Here is a 14,889-nt window from a genome sequence, read left to right on the forward strand (position 1 = left end):
GTTGGAGTGCGCACAGTGTGGAGAGTGCCCACCAAGTCTATGGAGCCAAAGCTAGGAGCGGTAGCGGCAGCTGAGGAGAGGGTGAAGAAGGTAAAGGCATGGAGAGAGAAGGAGGGTGTCAAATGTGACGAGCTCGTTCAGCCGTCGGCCTTGTTTATCGCAAGGTTGGGACTCCAGCTAACCGGTGGAGACCTGGAACCAGCGAAATTAGAGGTGAGAAGGAAGACGCAAGAGGTGGAGGATAGGACCATTCTTGCGAAGGCTAGTAAATTCAAAGAGTCATAGGCAGACCGGCCGCCGAAGCCAATCACGAGGGAGAGGATCCGACCACTCCCCAAACCACTGAGGGAAAGGACTTGGGTGAATTTGAGCCACGACCGCCCCCAATTGATCCTTTGAAGGAAAGGGCCAACAAGGAGGTGGAGGTTGTGGCGAAGAAGAAGAGAAGGGTAAGGGAGAGGGAGGATGGGCCAGCCCTGAAGAGGAGGAAGGAGGTGATGGTGGAGGCTACTCCAGAAGGGGTGGCTGTCCTAGAGGTGTAGGGAGACAAAGTTCAAAGTGAAGAAGAGCCCATGAGTGCCATGCCCAAGATACAAGTGGAGAGTGGGTCAGCTGGTCCTGAAGAGGGGGTGGAGTAGCAGCCTAAGGGAGGTCCTGCGCCCCAAGGAGAGGGGGTCAGGCTGACGACTTCCATCTACCATGCTCGCGCAGTGTCTGGCCGACTGGAGGGAGAAGAAGGCCCAGTCAGGGCACCTGCAGATCGCCTTTTGGGGGTAGTGGACGAAGCAGACGTGCCCGCGGTGGCCAGGTTTAATGAGGCTGAGCTGCTAAGGGGGCTGTGCTCTGCCCAAATGGAGGTGACCACCTTAGCAGGGGCTCTGTTGAGAAAGGTGGCGGCTGCAAAAGGTGAAGTGAAACCTGTGAAGGCAAAGTTAGAGGAGGCGAAGGCCTAACTTGCAAGTTTGAGGAGAGAAATTGCTGGATGGAGGGAGACCGCGAGAAGTGTGTGTGTTAGGGGGTTAGAAGAGGCCAAGAAGATGCAAGTGTTGGTGATAGTGTAGGGCTACTCAGCCGAGCGAGCCAATGCTGAACTGCTCACGACCAAGTTGGAGCTGGAAGCGAAATGCCGTAAGGTGGTGTCGCTCGAGTTCCAATTGGGGAACGAGCAGAAGAAGCTAGAAGAGGCCTAGGCAGCCTGTATCGTTGCCAACGATCGGTGGGAGGAGGCCATGTCTAGTAACGAAGATCTTCATGCTTAGTCAATCAAAGAGAAAGAAGAGTTGGATCAGAAGGTTGCCGAGCTGGAGAGGGCGTTGGCAGACGAGCGGGCCAAGTCAATGGAGGAGAAGACGAGGTTGGAGAAGGAGTTAGGGGAAGAGAAGACCAAGGCAGCCTTTGAGAGGGCAGCATACCCCGATATGTGCATTGTTGCAGTGGAGCAGTTCAAGGGGTCTGCTGACTTTCAAATGGCGATCGATGCTGCGATCGCCAGTAACTTGGCAAGGGAGGCGTCTGGGGGGGCTGGTCCATCGGGAGCAATAGCTAGGAGCAGGAGTGAAGAAGAAGTAATCCAGAGCTTCCAGCGGTCGGACTTCTACAAACACGAGATGGCTGAGTACTGGGACATCTGCTGGAAGATGTTTAAACGCAAAGCAGAAAAGCTGTTCCCAGACTTGGACCTCAGCAGTGTAAAGATTGATGAAGATGACGTGGCCCAGATCCCCCTAGATGAGGGTGTTAAAGAAGAAGACCTCGTCTCAAGTGAAGAGGAATAAATGGTTTGGACAAAATCTGTGCTTGGAGGATGGGTTGTTGTTTTTGGTTGTTCTTTTTTTTTTTTTTTTTTTTTTGGAATTTCTGTAATAGACTTATGTATAAACTTGTGAATAAATAAAATTGTGAATTGTGTTTGGCACATTGTTGTTTTCATGTTTGTAATTCTGTAAATCATTATGAATAAGTAAGAATGGTGACTTGCACAGGGTTTGTGTATATAAGATGTAAGAAAACCTCAACGTAGAGTGAAGTTTAAAATGTAAGAAAACCTCAATGCAGAGTGGAGTTTAAAATGTAAGAAAACCTCAATGCAGAGTGAAGTTGTGAATCATGACCCAGCAAGGAGCCAGTCTGACTTGGAAAACGTTGAACTGGAATTTGACTAAGTATGGAAACTATGCCACAATCATAAAGTTGTAATGGTGGCTCAGACTGGCTGAGGCTTTAAGTAACCCAGTCTGGCTGAGCTCTTCATGCTCAGTCTGGCTGAGGCTTTAGGTAACTCGGTCTGGCCGAGCTCTTCATGCTCAGTCTGGCTGAGGATTTAAGTAACTCGGTCTAGCCGAGCTCTTCAAACTCAGTCTGGTTGAGCCTTTAAATAACTCGGTCTGGCTGAGCTCTTCGTGCTCGGTCTGACTGAGGTTGCAATCAAGGCGTTATTGAAATACCACACAAATAACTGAGATAGAAGCTTGTTGTCATATAAAGTGCAGCCCATTTGGTCATAAATGTACACCATATGAGGAGAGAATGAGAGCATGCAAATATGTAGATTGTCAAAAAGAAAATACAGCGATTGATCAATACAAAAATATAACTTTTATTGAAAATAACGCTTCAAATGCTCAGCGTTCCAAGGATGGGGGAGGTCTCGACCTTTCATATCCTGAAGTCGGTAAGTACTCAGACGAGGTCTGGCTTTCACAACGTAAGGTCCTTCCCACTTGGCTGCCAGTTTACCCCCAGTCGGATTTTTGGTGGCAAGAGTTGCTTCTCGCAAAACAAGATCCCCCACTGCGAATTCCCTCAGTCGGACTCTGCGGTTGTAATGTGTTCTCATTTTCTGTTGGTATGAGGTCTGTCTAACTGCAGTGGTTTCTCGGAGCTCTTCAATTAGGTCCAGGTCTGCCCGACGCAGCTCTTCAGTTAGTTCTGGATTCGGATATAGAACCCTTGGGGTAGGAAGACCGATTTCCACTAGGATGACCGCCTCAACACCGTATGTTAAGCAAAAGGGGGTCTCCCCAATGGGAGTTTGAGCGGTAGTGCGGTAGGCCCAGAGTACATTCGGTAGTTCCTCAGCCCAGAGTCCTTTAGCAGCTTCCAACTTGATTTTGATGATCTTCAGAAGAAAATGGTTGGTGACCTCAACTTGGCCATTGGCTTGGGGATGACCTGGGGAAAGGAAACATGGCTGGATTCGAAGCTCTGCATAGAATTTCCTAAACTTGGTATTGTCAAATTGTTTGCCGTTGTCGGAGACGATGGCTTGAGGGATACCAATTCTGCATACGATTGACTGCCAAATGAATCTGGTTGTGTTCCACTTGGTAATTGTGGCAAGGGGTTCTGCCTCCACCCATTTAGTGAAGTAATCAATGGCGACGATGGCGAATTTGGTTTCGCCTCTGCCGGTGGGCAATGGGCCAACTAGGTCGATCCCCCATTTAGCGAATGGGTAGGGACTGCAAAGTGTGATCAATTCTGTACGAGGAGCATGGGGGATGTTGGCAAAACGTTGGCACTTATCACATTTGAGCACAAAGTCAGTCGCTTCCTGATTGAGAGTAGGACAGAAATAACCAGTGCGAAGTATTTTGTGGGCTAGGGACTGGGTGCCCGAATGATTACTACAGATACCCTCATGGACTTCACTCATCACGTAGGTTGCTTGAGCTGGATTAAGGCATTGTAGCTACGGGCGTGAAAAGCCGCGTTTGTACAAGAGGCCGCTAACAAGAATGTAGTTGGACGACCAGGCCCTTACTTTGGCAGCCTGCTATTTGTCGGCTGGTAGTTCCCCCGTTGTCAGAAATAAAAGGATGTCAGCCGCCCAAGGAATGGGTTCATTTTGGAGGAAGTAGACTTGCTGTTAGTTTGGGGAAATGGCTGGGTGGGCTAGGTACTCGAGGCAAACACCGTGGCTGAGGTCTGACTGGTCTGCTGAAGCCAACTAGGCCATTTCATCTGTCTTGGAGTTTTTCGTCCAAGAGATGTGCCTGATGTGGAATGTGTTGAAGAGTCGAGCAAGGGGGAGTGCAATATCCCTATAAGCCCGCATTGTGTTTTCCTTGGCATCGAATTTCCCCGTAATTTGTCCGACAATAAGCTGGGAATCGCTAAAAACCAGGATGTGGCTGACACCAATGTCTCGGGCTAGGCAGAGACTTACTATCAATGCCTCATATTCAGCCTCATTATTGCTTGTATCGAACAGGAATCGGAGAACACACTTAAAATAACCAGCCTCGGGGGCGGTGAGGATGAGACCAGCTCCGCTGCCCTCTTTGCGGGATTATCCGTCGACGTTGAGGATCCAAGAGTGGGGGTCTTTTGGCTCGGTAGGGGGTGGCGGGGGCAGAGGAGCTGTGGGTGGAGTGGGATTAGTAAATTTCAGGATGAAATCGACAAGAGCCTGTCCTTTAATCGCCGTTTGAAGTTGGTAGGAGATGTCAAATTGGCTGAGCTCGACCGACCATTGCATAAATTTGTTGGAAAGTTCTGGTTATTGCATTATCTTCTTCAATGGTTGGTCAGTGAGGACCACTATAGAATGGGCTTCGAAGTAAAGGCGGAGTCATCTGGAGGCGGTGACCAAAGCCAAGGACATTTTTTCTAACAATAGGTAGTTCTGTTCTGCCCCTCTAAGAGCCCGACTGATGTAGTAGATCGATTGTTGGACAGAGCTGTCTTCCCTGATAAGTGCTGCACTGACTACGGTGTTTGACACGACTAAATAGAGGAAGAGGGGTTCACCCGTGATTGCTTGAGAGAGTAGGGGGGTTAGCCATGCACTGTTTCAATTGCTGAAAGGCCTCTTCGGATTCTGCCATCCATTCAAAAGTTTGCCGAAGAACTTTGAAGAAGGGGAGGCACTTATCCGTTGCTCGGGAAATGAAGCGATTGAGGGCGGCCCCTCAGCCAGTAAGCCTCTGAACCTCTTTAACCGTTATGGGTGACTACATTTCGATTAAGGCCTTGATCTTTTCGGGGTTAGCTTCAATGCCCCGCTGACTGACCATAAAACCCAAAAACTTCCCAGTTCCTACGCCGAAGGCGCATTTCTCCAGATTGAGCTTAATTTGGTACTTTCGCAGGGTGGCGAAGGTTTCTCGCAGGTCGGCCAGATGATCAGTGGAGAGCTTGCTTTTCACTAGAATGTCATCGACACATACTTCTATGTTATGGCCTATCTAATGATGGAAGATAGCATTGACCAACCGTTCGTAAGTGGCCCTGACATTCTTCAACCCAAATGGCATCACATGGTAATGGTAGGTGCCTCGGTCGGTGATGAAGGAGGTGTGTTCTTGGTCAGATGGGTGCATCAAGATTTGGTTATATCCAGAGAAGGCATCCATGAAACTGAGCATTTGATGATCGACCGTGGCGTTAACCAGCAGATCTATGCGAGGGAGAGGATAGCTGTCTTTGGGGCAAGCTCGGTTGAGGTCGGAGTAGTCGACACAGAGTCGCCATTTACTATTGTTTTTATGAACCAGAACCACGTTCGACAGCCATCTGGGGTAGTCAACATTCGTGATAAACTATGCCTCAAGGAGCTTATCTACTTCAGAAGCAATAAGGTTATTGCGTTCCGGGTGAAAAATGCGCTGCTTCTGGCAGATAGGTCGGAAATGGGGCTCAATGCTGAGACGGTGGCTGATGAAGGAGGGGTCAATACCCGGCATATCAGAGTGAGTCTAGGCAAACACACCGTTGTGTTTAATCAGGAGGGCGGTGAGGTCGGCCTTGGCCTAGGGAGATAGTTGGCTGCCAATCTTGGCGGTTTTGGCCGGGTTGTTGGGATCGATGAGGACCTCGACAAGTTCTTCTACTGGTTCCCTCCTAACTAGCTCGTCCTCGTCTCTGACGTCGAGTCTTTCAATGATCATAGCCTCCTTCAGCTTTGAAAATCCTAAGTGATTCGTGATTAGATCAAGATTAAAATATTCCAAATCCCAATTATTCAAAACACGTAGTCTAAATCATCAAGCACTTACGAAAGTGATTTAGATTGTTGTTTTTCTGAATAAACAATAAATCGACACAAACGATTTTTACATGGAAAAAATCACAATTGAAGAACCTTCAATTGTAATAAAAAATCACGAGTGAAATGCCACTAATCAATCCACTACTGAAGAAAGAAAAATTACAAAGATAACACACAAATTACCCAACTCAGTCAATTTGTCTTCGAATCTTCTGTAACTCTTTCACTACGCCTTCGTCTCGGAACTAACCAATCCTGAAGTTGAATCCACAACTTCACTTATCGAATTAACGACTACGTACAGAATCAAACGCCTTTTGAAACTCTACGTTTGAATCTTCGGAATCCACCGAAGAATAATACTCATGTATGTATACGAACAATCTCCTTGATATGTGCTTCTCAAATCATGAGTTGAATACTCATTCAATTTTATCAAGGAAAACTCACAAAAACTCTCTAGAAGAAAACCTTAGAAAACCTCAAAGTAGATCTGAAAGAGTAATCCTAGTTTGTGGAGAAAACCAATTACTTATAGAAATCCAGATTTTGAATCTCGAGCGAGAGAAGCTTCTCTCGCTCGAGCGAGAACCTTAACTCGCGTGATTTCCATAAGTGCCTTCGCTCGAGCGAGAAATGAACTCTTTCAGGTTTTATGCAGATACAGTTCTTCGCTCGATCCACCCAGTCTTCGCTCGAGCGCACATTCATCTCTTTCAGGTTTTAAGCTAGACGCAGTCCTTCGCTCAAGCGAGGACTTCGTCACTCAAGCGAGCAACACAAAAACAGCACAGAAAATTACAACTCAAACACACAAGTTTGTTCGCAGGTTTGACAAGACTTAGGGACCTAACAATCTCCCCCTTTGTCAATACCCGGACAAAACTTTCTAACACAAATTCCTAAACAACCGCACTAGCTAAAACAATTACAACTAAAAGATCTAGCTAAAACACATGAACTAGTTAAGCCAACTATGAAACCAATCTTGATGACAAACCAATCTGCACAAAATAAACTTGGAGAGAATTTGTTATGTAACATAATAACCCATCAAGACATCATCATATAGTCCAAAAAAAAAAAAAACGAATCCAATGCAATCTGCAAAGAAACAGCATGTAGGCAAAGACATCATCATATAGTCCAAAAAAAAAAAAAACGAATCCAATGTAATCTGCAAAGAAACAACATGTAGGCAAAAACATCTATCCCCAAAACATGTAAACATCATGAGTATGAGTATCCCATATACATCATATACATCACCCAAACAAAATGAAACCCCTGCCTGCAACAAGACATATAAGTACCAACAAAATGAAACCCCTGCCTGCAAAAACATATAAGTACCACAATAAGATATACCCTGCAACCCTGCAATACTCCCCTTTTTTGGCCGGGATATACACCATAAACAAAACTATGCAAATAAAGAAACCAAAAACTGTGCCAGAAAAGGGAAAAACTGTTCAAAAACAACCAAAGTCCAAAAACTAGGAAGGAGAAGGTGGATGCTGCATCTGAAGCATAGAGAAGATCTGTTCCAGCATGGTACTCTGCTCATCAAGTCTGCTGTCAAGGGTATCAAAATGGGCATCCAAAAGATCAAGGCGACGAGTAATAGACTGCTCTAAGTGCTGTAGCTAGCCACAAAAGGAGCGAGAACGCAGCGCAGGAAGAGCATGTGCACCTGCTGAAGCTGCATGGGCAGCCTCAACCTCCTCCTCCTCGGTGAGAGCATCATCACCTGCACCAGAACTCCCAACCCCTGACACACTCCCCCTCACATGGGCTTGACTTTGGGAAACTGTGAGCTTTCTGATGGGTTTTATAGGATGTACAAACTCATCATCATCAGAAACAAGAATATCAAGAGAAGTGAGAAAACGAGTAAGCAAACACCCATAAGGAAGCCCCAAAGACTTTCTACCCTCAAAGACCCCAATCATTTTCGAAACAATCATCTCTAGAAGATCAATGGGAAGCCTGTGATGTATACAATACAACACATATCCCTGGTCCTGGGTAATGTGCGAGGAATGGGTGGTGACATAAAGATTTGCACACACAATGATATTCATAAGACGGAACCGAGGAAGCAACTCATTTTGCTGAATGAGTGCCCAAGCAAGCCAAGTCTGGTCAACTCCACATAACTCAAACGCAACACGATCAAAATCAACACCGAACCGAGTTAGAAATGGAAAATGACAATTACCAACTTCAGGAAGATCAAGAAACAGCCGAAACACATCCCCAGTGATAACAAGTGACTTCTTCCTAACCCAAGTGTTAAAGGATGCCAGAAGTTCTTTCCAAATGGAATGGATATTGCAATAGAATTCCCGGATGAGACTCAAATTTTGTGGACCTAAAAAATGCAACACTTGATCTCCGCCTAAGAAATCAAATAAAGACCGAATGGTAAGAACCTCAAAGGCACTTGTGAGGACATTGAGCTCTAAATGGACTTTACGAGATGCAAACGACTCCTTAAACAACTTGGCCTTTTCTTTTGACTCGAACTTTTCAGTGTTGAAAGGGGGACAGGAAACAGTGGTTTTACGATGCTTGGATGACTCTGCCATGACTAAACATACCACAACCCACATCACAAGAACAGAGAAACCAACAATTCCCAAATCCAATCAACAGAGCAAAGCCACAGCATTAGTAATCCATCAGTTAAAATGAAACAAAATGCATAATATAAATGTTATGACTAAACACAGACAAAGGAATAATCAAACAATCATAGATGGAACAATGGATAAAAGACATTAATCAGTAGAATCAATATCAAGACAAATCATAGAGATCACGAATGTGCAACACAGGCTAATCAGGAAGAGAGTAAACAAAAAAACAATCTACTAAGATCACAAATTAAACACTAAAAGGTGAAAACACTAAGTAAACAGATTAAACACACTCAATCCCAAATTAAACCAAAGCATCCAAACCTAGTATAAAATGAACCAAGAACACTAACCCTAGATGCACGTGAGAGACACTAAACATTATGAAATAAGCAAAATCATCAATGAAGTACCCTAGATTGAACAGAGCAAACTCATAGACACAACTCAACCCAAGTACCACACAAACTGAAGAAATAAAAAAAAAAAACGAAGAGGAAAAAAAAACTTACCAAATACTGAGAAGGCAGATGAAGACAAGGAAAATGCTCCAAAATCAAGGGAAAAACAACAGACGATTACAGCAAAGCCGACCACGAAAACCCTAGGGGAGAGAGAGAGAGAGGAAACACGAAGAGGGGGAAAAAATATGAACTGAAAAGACACAGATTGATAATTTGAACCTCGACAGGTCGCTCGAGCGAGGGCAATCATACACAGGGGTTCGCTCGAGCCAAGAACTTGTCACTCGAGCCAAAAACACATGCTCTCAGGTCTAATGCAGTAGCAGAAGCACGCTCGAGCGAGGACTCCGTCACTCGAGCCAAGAAGAGAAAAAACAAGACCCCAAAACAAACTTTTTTTTAAAAAAAACTTTTTCTTTCTTGTGGGCGCTCACTGGTGGCATTCACGCTCAAGAGTATGGAAACCAAACCAGAGAAGAATGAAATCATAAAGGATGGCCTGGTTGGTGCCTCTGAGGTAGCCTTTTCCTAATGCCCGGACTTCAAGGAACTGAGGGAGAAACTGTGGAAGTGAAAACAGATGGTAGATGGTTAAGAGACTCAACATCACCCATGATATACTAGTATCGGTCAATTCCACTGTAAAAGTACAAGAAACACTGTTAGTGGTCCATAGAGAACTTTGATCACTTGTGCGAAAACCCCTGCAGCAATTTATCTTAAGGATGTGTACAGAATGCGATCATAAGGTTAATGAGCATGGGCATTCAAAATGAGCTATGAGCAAAGAATAATGAGATCTTATAAGCAGTATGAGTAGTGTACATATAAACACGGATGCAAGAAAAACAGATATCAATGACAATGAGATTATAGCATCCAAGCACACATAAAACCAAACACTCACACCTACTCAAGGAACAAGTAACATTCTAGTGATCAAGCATGACACCCAAGGTCTTGCTAAGGAACTCAAACCGAAGAAGATCAAGGGGTTTTGTAAAAATATCAGCTTTTTAATGCTCAGTGGGAACATGTTCAAGAACAACAAGGCCTTCTTCCACTAACTCTCGAATAAAATGATGATGAATGTCAATGTGTTTGGTGCGAGAGTGTTGGACAGGATTTTTTGAAATGTTTATGGTACTTGTGTTATCACAGAAAAGAGTGAGAGTGTTCTGTTCTATCCCATAATCATGAAGCATTTGCTTCATCCACAGCATTTGTGACAACTCCCTGCAGCAATGTACTGAGCCTCAGCAGTCGAAAGGGAGATGGCATTTTGCTTTTTATTATGCCAGGAAACCAAATTATTCCCAAGGTAAAAACACCCCCCAGATGTACTTTTCCTATCATCAGCACACCCTGCCTAGTCAGCATCAGAAAAACCAGTAATTTCAGCTGTAGTATCAGTAGAAAACCAAACCCCATACCCCAATGTCCCATTAACATATTTGATGATGCGTTTGACCACAAGAAGGTGAGACTCTTTAGGACTGGCTTGGTAACGGGCACAAACACCGACACTGAAGGAAATATCAGGACGACTGGCTATGAGATACAGAAGATTCCCTATCATACTCCTATAAAGGGTAGGATCTACATCAATACCAGAGGAGTCTTTGGAGAGGTGAAGACTGGTGCTCATGGGAGTGCGTGCATGTTAGGCAGACTCAAGACCAAACTTTGACACAAGATTTTTAGCATACTTAGTCTGAGAAACAAACATACCCAAAAGAGACTGTTTAATTTGAAGACCCAAGAAATAATGTAACTCTCCCATCATGCTCATCTCAAACTCATGTGTCATGCAATCCGAAAAATATTTCACAAGATGATAAGCAGTGGATCCAAACACGTTATCATCAATATAAATCTGAGCAACAAGAATATGAGACTTAGTATGTTTCACAAATAGAATCTTATCCACATTACCCCTTTGAAAGTCATTATCAAGAAAAAAGGTAGTAAGTCTATCACACCAAGCCCGAGGGGCTTGTTTCAACCCATACAAAGCCTTGTCTAACTTGTAGACATGATTTGGACATTTAGGGTCCTCAAACCCTTTTGGTTGCTCAACATATGCCTCTTCTTTCAAGTACCCATTCAGAAAGGCACTTTTCACATCCATTTGAAACAATTTGAAACCAAGATGACAAGCAACACCAAGTAAAATACGAATAGATTCGAGACGTGTAACTGGAGTAATCGTCTCATCATAGTCAACACCTTCTACTTGAGTGTAACCTTGAGCAACCAACCTGGCTTTATTCCTAACCACAGTACCATTCTCATCAGATTTATTTTTAAAGATCCACTTGGTACCTATCACATTCATGTCTCTTGGTCTGGGAACTAGAGTTCAAACATTATTACGTTCAAATTAACCTAATTCTTCATGCGTAGCATTGACCCAACTATCATCTAGCAAGGCCTCTTTGAAATTCTCAGGTTCAATTAATGAAACATAACACATATGTGATACCTCATCACGAATCTATCTTCGGGTTTTCATTCGATCCGATACACTTCCAATCACCTGTTGAGCTGGATGATTCAGTTTCACCCTTTCTGATGGTTTGAACTCAGGACTTGCGGTGACAGAAGCATCAGGAGTGATGTTTCTTTGTGCACTCTTTGGACTTTGACTTACCTGTGAGGATGGTGTCGTCTTAACTTCTTGTGCTTGGACCTCAGCTTCTCTTTGACTTTGTGGTTCAGCATCCAAGATTGGAGACGTTGTCATCCTCATTTGTTGCTGGAGTAGGGGAACCTGTATCATCTATAACCACATTGATAGATTCCATTAAAGAAGAAGTTCACAGGTTATAGACTCGAAAAGCCCTACTAGTGGTTGAATACCCTAAAAAAATACCTTCATCACTTCAGGAGTCAAATTTGCCCAAAGGCTCTCTATCTTTGAAAATGTAACACTTACTCCCAAAAGTTTTGAAGTATTTTACATTAGGTTTCAATCCCTTCCATAATTCATATGGAGTTTGTAAAGTGCCGGCCTTAAATACACGCGATTTATGACATAAACAGCAGTATTTAGGGCTTCAGCCCAAAACTTTGGAGGAAGTTTCTTACTAAGGAGCATGACCCTACCCATTTCTTGAACCCTGTTCTTCCTCTTAACAACTCCATTTTGTTGTGGAGTAATAGGAGCAGAAAATTAATGCTTAATTCCATGCATATCACAAAAATCCGAAAACGAACTATTTTCAAACTCACGACCATGATCAGTTTGGATTCTTATGATACACCCAATGGTAACACCCTGTTCATTTTGGATTTTAAGGACTAAGGCCTGGAAAGCATCAAACGTATCAGATTTTCTCCTTAAAAAATTTACCCACGAAAATAGAGTAAAATCATCAACAGTTAAAAAAATGTATCTTTTGCCTCTGATGCTTTTAGTGCAAGTAGGTCCCATTAAGTCCATGTGAACCAATTCAAGAGGATGCTTGGTTGTAAAGCTGTTCACCTTTTTATGAGGGGCATGGGTTTGCTTTCCAAGTTGACATGGTCCACACACATGGTTCAGATTTTTACCCAGTTTAGGTACTCCTCTCACAAGCTCTTTGTTGGCTATCTTAGTTAGGTCTTTGAAATTCAAGTGACCTAATCTTTGATGCCACAAATCCATGTTACTTATGATGGGAGAGTGACAAATGAGATCATTAGTAGTAACAATCCCATAGCAGTTATCAGATGTGCGAACCCCATGCAAGATAGTATTTCCCTTTTTATCCAAAATTTCACATTTATTTTTTGAAAACAATACTTCATGATGGGAATCACACATTTGACTAATGCTTAAAAGATATGCTTTAAGACCATCAACAAGAAGAGCATTTTCGAGCTTGGGAAGACCAGCAACACTTATAGAGCCCTTACCAATGACTTTAGAAGTGCTGCCATCGCCAAAGGTAACAATTCCTTCTTCATATTTTTCAAGGGAGGTGAAGTAGGATTTGTTACCGGACATGTGACGAGAGCACCCACTATCAAGATACCACATGTGTGAGTCACGTGCTTTTAGGGCAGTGTGAACAACTAAACAAGTCAAATCATCTTTTCTCACCCAAATCTTTTTGGTCTTGGTAAATGTCTTGGCGTTGTGAACACCCTCATGAATCTTGGTATTCCGCCTAGACATGTAAGGTTGTCTCCTAACCCAAAAAGTATTTGAATTTCTACCATTTTGAGACACCTTACCAAACAATTCATAGTAATAAGGACGCATGTGGCCATACCTACCACAGTGATGACAAATAAAAACAGGTTTTACCTCCCTTTTGTTGATCTTACCCACTTTCGGTAGATAAAGAGAGGAATCATCCTGGTCTACCTTCAACTTTCCCTTTGCTTGAGTCTTCAGGTTATGTGAGGTAGAGGCCTGTCCCTTGTAAGCTGTCGCACCATAGCCTAGCCACTTTTGTCACAACCTATTTGTTAAGACCCGAGGATGTCTTCTAAAGATTTGGAACCTTTGTTCCACATAGCAATTGTGGCTTTAGCAATACGGAGTTCTTCATCTTTTTGACAGACTATCTCTTCCAATGTAGCTTGTGACATCTCAAGGCTTTCAAGCTTCTCTTCGTATGTGGAATACACTTTCAGAAGTTCATTCATTTCAGTTTCGCAGGATAGAAGTTTTCCACATAGGTCTTGCCTGTCATTTGAGATCTTGATGACATTCTGCTTTGCTGCTACAAGTTCTCCTTTTAGCTTGACATTCTCGCTTTCACATCCTTTGAGCTTGAGAGTGAGTTTGTCATTGATTTTAGATAGATTCAAAGATTCATCATAAAGCTTTTCATAAGCGTGTTGTAGATCATCACCAGTGATCTCATCATTGTCTTCAGATTTAGATGTTTCATCATCATTCTTTTGCTCCTCATTCTTCTTGACCCCATCTAGTCGGGCAACTAAGGCAGAAAAATTGCTGGATGGTGGTGAAGGTGAATTTCCTCTTTCATGGAATTGTCTTAAAATTTCCCATGCCTCTTTAGCCTTTGTGCAATGAACAATCGTTGTTGTTCTTCAGCAGAAATTACTCCACAAATAGTGATCAGGGCTCTCTGATTGCTCGGATTGTCAGCACTTTCTGTATCTTCTTCAATGGCTTGCCAGCCTTCTGGGTCAAAAGCTCTCAGAAACGCCCTCATTCTGATCTTCCAATACAGGTAGTTACTCCCATCAAAGGTGGGAGTATGATGCAGGTTCTGACCACGAGCTAATTCTGCTGGCTTTGGAAGAGGTTGAGTGAAAGTGGACCAAAATGACATGAAAGCACTATCCCCGTCTTCACCGGATTTAGGTTCTTCGGGTTCTTGCTCCGACCCGCTTTCATCATCCCAGGTCACAGTGTAGACTTTCTTTCGATTCTTTTTCGAAGGGCATTCAAGGGCAATATGACCATACCCTTGACATTCATAGCATTTGACCCCTTGCCCCTTTACAATCTTCTTTTCAGTTTTTGGAGCAAGTTTTGGTGGAAAAGTTTTGGGTTTTTCATTACTCTTGTCTTTTGAAATAGGGCCTCTGAAATTAGGCTTCTTTTTATTCAAATTTTTTTTAAGCTGTTTAGTAAACATAGCCGTCATCTCAGACTCTAAATCAAATTTAGTCTCCGGAGTTTTTGTAGTCTCATGAGCACTAGTGAAAGCCACACTATCTTTTTGTTTTTTCTTTGAAATCTAGTGGGCTTCATAAGCCTACAAGTTTCCAACCAACTGATCAAACTTGAGGGTATTAACATTCTGAGCCTCCTCAATGGCTGTCG

Source organism: Camellia sinensis, chromosome 2, assembly GCF_055761805.1.
Source record: "Camellia sinensis isolate YWXY chromosome 2, ASM5576180v1, whole genome shotgun sequence".
NCBI lineage: Eukaryota > Viridiplantae > Streptophyta > Magnoliopsida > Ericales > Theaceae > Camellia > Camellia sinensis.